Source organism: Lynx canadensis, chromosome C2 (assembly GCF_007474595.2).
Source record: "Lynx canadensis isolate LIC74 chromosome C2, mLynCan4.pri.v2, whole genome shotgun sequence".
Lineage (NCBI taxonomy): Eukaryota > Metazoa > Chordata > Mammalia > Carnivora > Felidae > Lynx > Lynx canadensis.
The window spans coordinates 105,322,915-105,330,706 of record NC_044311.2 but is presented as its reverse complement, the minus strand read 5'-3'; the positions used below and the strand labels follow the sequence as shown (position 1 = coordinate 105,330,706).

General features: G+C 36.9%; 1 pseudogene; it reads left to right on the top strand.

Annotated features, from left to right (window-relative positions):
- Window positions 1–1,812: 1,812 nt before the first annotated feature.
- LOC115523046 lies at window positions 1,813–3,719 on the top strand (annotated as a pseudogene).
- The last annotated feature ends 4,073 nt before the right edge of the window (window positions 3,720–7,792 follow it).

Below are 7,792 nucleotides of genomic sequence, written 5' to 3'. Positions count from 1 at the left end.
TTGTTAGAAAATCAGAAAACCTTTTGTGAAATGCCTTACTGTTCCTATTTTACCAAAGAGAAATGCAAGATCTTGAAGCTAGAATATGACAGATCCAGGAATCAAATATATGTCTTTCTGACTTCATCTGAATATGAATTAATTAGCCACATATAAATTCTGTAGATGCATAATATGATGCTCCCTCAAGTTATTGTATCTTCAAACATGAAGTTACCATTCTGAGAATCTGAGTAACCCCAGCACAAAGAAGTTATGACACATTTCTCCACTTTCTCTAGTTACTTGGCTAAAATATTGCACATAGAAAATTACACATATGGCTATTGATTATTTTGTTTTTACATTGATAAAACCCAAAGCATACACTGATAAAATCCAATTTTAATGGTGGCTTTCCATATATTTTTGACTGCCAGTAGGATACCCAAGCACACAGTAAATATGATAGAAGTGTTGGTTAAACTGAACTATACACAAAATATCTGTGTCTCCTAAGAGCCAGTAGTCTCTCTGTTTGATAAGAGAGATTTAAGAATCCATAGGTGATCTAGATTACAACTTTGACTTCCATTCTAAATTCCAGACCATCTAACAGTTTTCTGCCCCTCTGCAGTTCCTTCAGTTCCACATTCTTCATGCTACCTCTTTATTTGGTAACCTAAAAGACTATCTTTTGGGGCACCTGGGTGGCTCAGTCAGTTAAGCATTGGACTCTTGATTTCAGCTCAGGTCATGATCTCATGGTTGATGGGATGAAGCACTTCATGGGGCTCCATGCTGAGCGTGAAGTCTGCTTGGGATTCTCTCTCTCTGCCTCTCTCTGCCCCCTGCCTGCTTGTGTGCACTCTCTCTCTCTCTCCAAATAAATAAAATAAACATTCAAAAGACTGTCTTTTGCCTAACATCTTATATTTAAATACTTTTTCTTAAATTTCAAAGTATTCAGTAATTGTTCCTACCATAACCAGAAAACTTGAGGAAGAAGGAGAGAAATAAACATTTGAGTGTAAATAGAAAAAAAGAGAGAGAGAAGCAGAACATTACTATTATGAGTTTTGTGGCTTTAAAACTCATGGTGTGGATCATGTGTGATGGTTTTTAACTGAATGATATGTCTGTGCCTTGTTAGTCTATAAGAAAAATGTATTGCTTTTCTCACTTACTCTTCCCCCAATTTCTCGATATCCATTCACTTACTTGGTCACTTTTGGTGGACATCCTGCCTGATCTCCTGTTCACTAGTGGAAATATCCCTGTCTACCACCAAATTTATCCTTAGATTCTTCCCCTGACCACTTTTCCAGTGTCCTTCAGTGAACACACTTGGTCTTTCTGGATCTTAAGTACAGGATATAAAGAATGGAATTTTTATAAACTCAAGTACAATATACAGACATATCTTGTTTTAATGTGCTTTGCTTTATTTGGCTTAGCAAATATTATGTTTTTACAAATTGAAGGTTTGTGGCCTCCATGCATTGAGCAAGTCTATGAGCACCATTTTTCCAACAGCATTTGCTCACTTCGTGTCTCTGTGTCATATTTTGATAATTCTCACAATATTTCAAACTCTTTAATTATTATTACATTTGCTACAGTGATCTGTGACCAGTAATCACTGATGTTACTATTGTAATTATTTGGGGGCACCATGAACCAGACCCATGTAAGATGGCAAACTTCATCCATAAATGTTGTGTGTTCTGACTGCTCCACCAAATCGTTGCTCTCCTCTCTCTCCCTCTCCTCGGGCCTCCCTATTCACTGAGACACAATAATATTGAAGTTAGGCCAATTAATAATTCTACAATGAGCTTTAAGTGTTCAAGCAAAAGGAAGAGTCACACATCTTTTACTTTAAGTCAGGAGCTAGAGATGATTAAGCTTAGTGAGGAAGGCATGCCAAAATCCAAGATAAGCCAAAAGCTAAGCCTCTACACCAAACAGTTAGCCAAGTTGTGAATGCAAAGGAAAAGTTCTTGAAAGAAATTAAAAGTGCTACTTCAGTGAACACACAAATGCTGAAAGAGTGAAACAGTCTTATTGCTGATACAGATAAAGTTTTAGTGGTCTGGAGAGATCAAACCATCTACAACACTTCCTTAAGCCTAAGACTAATCCATAGTAATACACTCTCTCCTCAATTCTAGGAAGGCTGAGAGAGGTTGGTTCATGAAGTTTAAGGAAAGAAGCCATCTCCATAACATAGAAATACAAGGTACAGCAGCAGGTGCTGATGTAGAAGTTACAGCAAGTTATCCAGAAGATCTAGCTAAGATCAGTAATCAAGGTGGCTACACTAAATAAATTTCAAAAGACAAAATAGCCTTCTATTGGAAGAGAATGCCATCTAGGAATTTCATAGCTAGAAAGGAAAAATCAGTACCTGACTTCAAAGCTTCAAAGGACAAGCCGACTCTCTTATTAAGGACTAATGCAGCTGGTGACTTTAAGTTGAAGCCAATGCTCATTTACCATTCTAAAAATCCTAGGACCCTTAAGTATTATGCTAAATCAGGGCACCTGGGTGGCTCAGTCAGTTAAGCTTCTGATTCTTAGTTTCGGCTCACATCATGGTAGTGAGTTCAAGCCCCTCATCGGGCTCCACGCTGGCCTGCTTGGGATTCTCTCTCTCCCCTCTCTCTGCCCCTCACTCACTCACAGGCAGGTGCTCCCTCCCTCTCTCCATCCCTCCCTCTCTCTCTCTCACAAATAAATAAACTGTAAAAAAAAGAACTGTGCTACATCTACTCTGCCCGTGTTCTATAAATGGAACAACAAAATTTGGATGACAGCATATCTGTTTAAAACATGGTTTACTGAATAATTTCAGCCCACTGTTGAGACCTAATACTAAGAAAAAGAATAGGTCTTTTCAAAAATAAACAACTGCTCATTTACAATGAGCACCTGGTCATGCAAAAGCTTTGATGGACAGGTACAATGAAATTAATGTTGTTCTCATGCCTGCTAACACAACATCTATCCCATGGATCCCACGGGGATAGCCCACGGATTAAGGACTAATTTTGACTTGCAAGTTTTATTACTTAAGAAACACATTTTGTAAGGCTATAGTTGTCATAGTAATTCCTCTGATTGATCTGGGCAAAGTCAATTGAAAACCTTTTGGAAAGTATTAATCATTCTGGATGTCATTAAGAACATTCATGATTCATGGGAAAAGGTAAAAACACCAACATGAACAGAAGTTTGGAAGAAATTGATTCCATCCCTCATGTATGACTTCAAGGGGTTCAAGACTTCAGTGGAGGAAATAACTGCAGATGGGGCAAAAATAGCAAGAGAACCAGAGCTAGAAGTGGAGCCTGAAGATGTGACTGAATTACTGCAATCTCATGAGAAAACTTTGACAGATGAAGAGTTGCTTCTTATGAATGAGCAAAGAAAGTAATGTCTTAAGAAGGAATCTATTGCTGGTGAAGATGCTGTGAAGATTGCTGAAATGACAACAAAGGATTTAGAGTATTACATAAACTTGGCTGATAAAGCAGCAGCAGGGTTTGAGAAGACTGACTCTACTTTTGAAGGAAGCTCTACTCTGGGTAAAATGCCATCAAACAGCATCAAATACTGCAGAAAAATGTTCATGAAAGGAAGTCAACTGATATGTCAAAATGCATTGTTGTCTTAAGAAAATGCCACAGCCACCCCAACCTTCAGCAACCACTACTCTGATCAGTCAGCAGCCATAAATATTAAGGCAAGACTCTTCACCAGCAATATATATCTATAGATATCTAGATATAGATATATATATATAGATCTATAGATATAGATCTATATATATATAGATCTATAGATATCTATAGATATATACCTATAGATCTATAGATATCTATAGATATATACCTATAGATCTATAGATCTATAGATAGATATAGATATAAATATAGATGATATAGATATAGATGTAGATGTAGATATAGATATAGACATAGATATAGATATATACGGCTCACTGAAAGTTCAGGTGATGGTTAGCATTTTTTTAGCAATAAAGTATTTTTAATTAAAGTTTGTACATTATTTTTTGGACATATTGTCACTGTACACTTCATAGACTGGTGTATAATATAAACATAAGTCATATACACTGGGAAAACAAAAATTTTATTTGACTTACTTTACTGTGATATTTGCTGTATTGGGATGGTGTGGAACCAAATCCATAATGTCTGCCTATATAACATTGTGTAAGATTAAGATGTATAATACGATGATTGATATATGTACATATTGCAAAAATAATTACCACAATAAGTTTAGTTAATGCATCTGTCACCCCACATAGTTACAATTTATGTGTGTGTGTGTGTGTGTGTGTGTGTGTGTGTTGAGAACTTTTGAGATCTTCTCTCTTAGTAACTTTCAAATATAAAATACCATTATGTCAACTATAGCTACCATGGTATAGTTTACCTCTCTAGAACTTTCCCATCTTATAATTGTAAGTTTGTACCCTTTGACCACACTCACACATTTCCCTCACCCACTATCCCTACCCTTGGCAACCACCAATCTACTCTTTGTCTACAAGTTTGGTGTTTTTAGATTACACATATAAATGAGGTCACACAGTACTTATCTTTCTCTGACTTTTTTTGCTTAGCAAAATGACCTCAAGTTTCACCCATGTTGTTGCAAATTGCAGGATTTCTGTCTTTTTAAAGGCTGAATAATATTCCATTGTCTGCATATGTTTGTGTGTGCCATATTTTCCTTATCCATTAATCTAGTGATGGACACATAGGTTTCCATGTATTCATTATGATAAATGCTGCAGTGAACATTGGGGTGCAGATATCTCTTTGGGACAGTGATTTCTTTTTTTGGGGATTTATACCCAGAAGTGGGATTCCTGGATCACATCATAGTTTTAATTTTTTGAGGAACCTCCCTGCTTTTCATAGTGGCTTCACCAATTTACATTTCCACAAATGGGGCACGAGGGACCCTTTTCTCCATATCTACCCTCCAGAGTTCTGCAAGTCAGATATCCAGCATGACACAACTGAGTTCTGAGCTCAAGGAAAATGAGATTGAAATCATGGTATCAGCCAGTCTGAATCCTCATTTGGAAGCTCTGGGGGAAAGTCTGCTTCCAAGTGCATTCTTCTTGGTGGTAGAATTCAGTCCCTTGCAGTTCGGAGGACTGGGCTCCCCATTTCCTTGCTGTGTGTCAGCAGGGGCTGCTTTTAGCTCCTAGAGTCAGCTACATTCCTTGCCATATGCTTCTCTCATGTTCAGCAATTGTGTTAAATCCTCCTAATGCTTTGAATCTCTCCCTCCTGGAGAAGCCCAGTCCCTTGTAAGAACTTATCTGATTATGTCAGGCTCACCAAAGATAGATTTCCTTTTACAGAGTCAACCAGTTGGGTCCTTAATGGCATCTGCAAAATACATTCATAATAGCTCCTAAATCAGTGTTTGATTACCTACTTGGCATAAAAGAGGCCATCTTAGAATTAATAATCAGAGACAGTGAAGGCCATTTTAGAATTCTGCCTGCCACACATATATATTTGAACATTTTCTTAACAGCCACTTTATTACTTCCAGAAATCAGCTCATGATGTATTTTGAGAAACCCAAGACTACTTCTTCTCTTGACTATGAAAGCCTTGAAGGTGTTGCTTAGTTTGGCATATGAGGAACTCATACCAATACCAGCACAATAAATGATAGTTTGACAGGTACATGAAAACTCCTATTTTCTACAAACATGTTACTTATTTACATACAATGTCCATTTTTGCAGCTCAAACCCATCCGCCATTTGGATTCACGAAGAACAAGGCTAATTTCTGTCTGAAATATTTGAAATCCCTTGGGGCACCTGGGTGGCTCAATCCATTAAGCATCCAACTTTGGCTCAGTTCATGATCTTTAGGAGTCTGAGCCCTGCATCAGGCTCTGAGCTGACAGTCCAGAGCCTGGAGCCTGCTTCAGATTCTGTCTCCCTGTCTCTTTGCCCCTCCCCCGCTCATGCTCGCTCCTCTCTCTCTCTCTCTCTCTCTCTCAAATAAATAAATAAATAAACACAAATATTTGAAATACCTAGGTGAATTTCCACTGTGACAAAAAATTGGCAATTAAGTTTTTTCCCTTCTCATGTATGTGTCTCTTTTTATAATCCTAAAAAATCAAATAATTGTAATGACCTTTGAATTCTTATTTCAAAATATATTAATTATTGAAGCACCATGTTTTCTTTAATTCCTATAAATTTCCAGCCAAAATATTTCATCTTCCCCTTTGCTCTAATGTTGAAATATTTAATTTATATTCCAAATGGGATAATATTTTAATTGGAGAAAATATAAATGTACTTACTCTGAAAATAAGAGAAAAAAGTTATAGCACTGCAACACAGAAATCACATAAAAATGCAAATACCTCTATTCAAGAATATTCACTAACTCTCAGGTTAGTAAAACATAGAAAAGACTCTTTAAGAATCATTTACATCTTTCTAATGTAGATTCACAATTACTCTGTGACCCTGCGTCATAATGAACCAAAATATTTTATAGGTAAACACAATCAGTATCTTGGTCTTTTATAGGACAAATAGGTTATTGGTAAGTTGGTACATTTCCCAGTTAATGGCATAGGATTAAATTAAAATACATTACATAAATGGTATTAACATACTCAGTGATTGAATCACTTAAGAAAAATGATAATGCTAATTAAAGTTATGCACTACTAGGTTCATCAGCAAGTACCCCGACTGACATAGAGAGCTTAGAAGATAATTTTTCCCTCTTTAGAAATTAGATTGGAAGTTAGTGGTAATACTCAAAAGAAAAAAAAAGTCTACAAGATGAGTATCTCAATAGTTTGCAAAACCACTACATCAGATAACAAGGAACATGTTTATGATAAAGGGCAAGTCTGAATACCCATAGGGCCCTAGTTTTTGCCTTCTTTTCAATGCTTAACATCTCAAAGGAGTGCTCTAAATTTCAGTCTAAGTTCTGTTTCTTCACTTAATTCATTTCTTATTCCACTCTTGTCCAGATTTTCTCTTCTGTGTATGAAAGACGTCTTGCTAAAGTCATAGATGATTTCCTACTATGAAATCAAAGAACTTTCCAGCAGCACACTGTTGAGCACACTTCTCTCCTGAGCTTCTGAAACACTCTATTCCCCAAGTTGCCTCTTTTAACTTCAGGTACTTCATTTGAGTCGCTTCTGCAGGTTTATTCTCTACTGCCTAGACACTAACGTTAGAATTTTTTAACACTTGGTCACAGGATGGTTTCTGTTCTCTCTCTGCTCTTTGCCTAAGCAATCTCAACTATGGTTACAGCTCTATTAACACCCGGTCCTCTTTCAGTGTCTCTTATCTCATGAATGGCAACACCAATCATCCTCTCAATTTTAGCTACTCAGTATCTCCAAGAACTACCCATTCCTTTCCATTTCAGCTGTCATCACCAAAGTAAAAGTCACTGAAAGATCTTACCTTTACCAATATGATTCCCATCCTAATTGGTCTCTCTGCCACCTTTTTTCCTCCAGATGAGTTCTCCACTGCTGTCAGAGCGATCTTTTTGATGAATGAATACCACTACAACCACCACCCCCTCAAAATTTAGAAATGCCTTCCCATTGCTCTTATGATTAGAATAAAATTTTAACTTGCCCTTCAAGACTGTATCTTGCTCTTACTCACTTCTCTAATCTCATCACACACCAGGACCTCACCTCAGTCTGTGTGCTTCAGCCACACTGTTTTATATCAGGTCCTTAAACACAT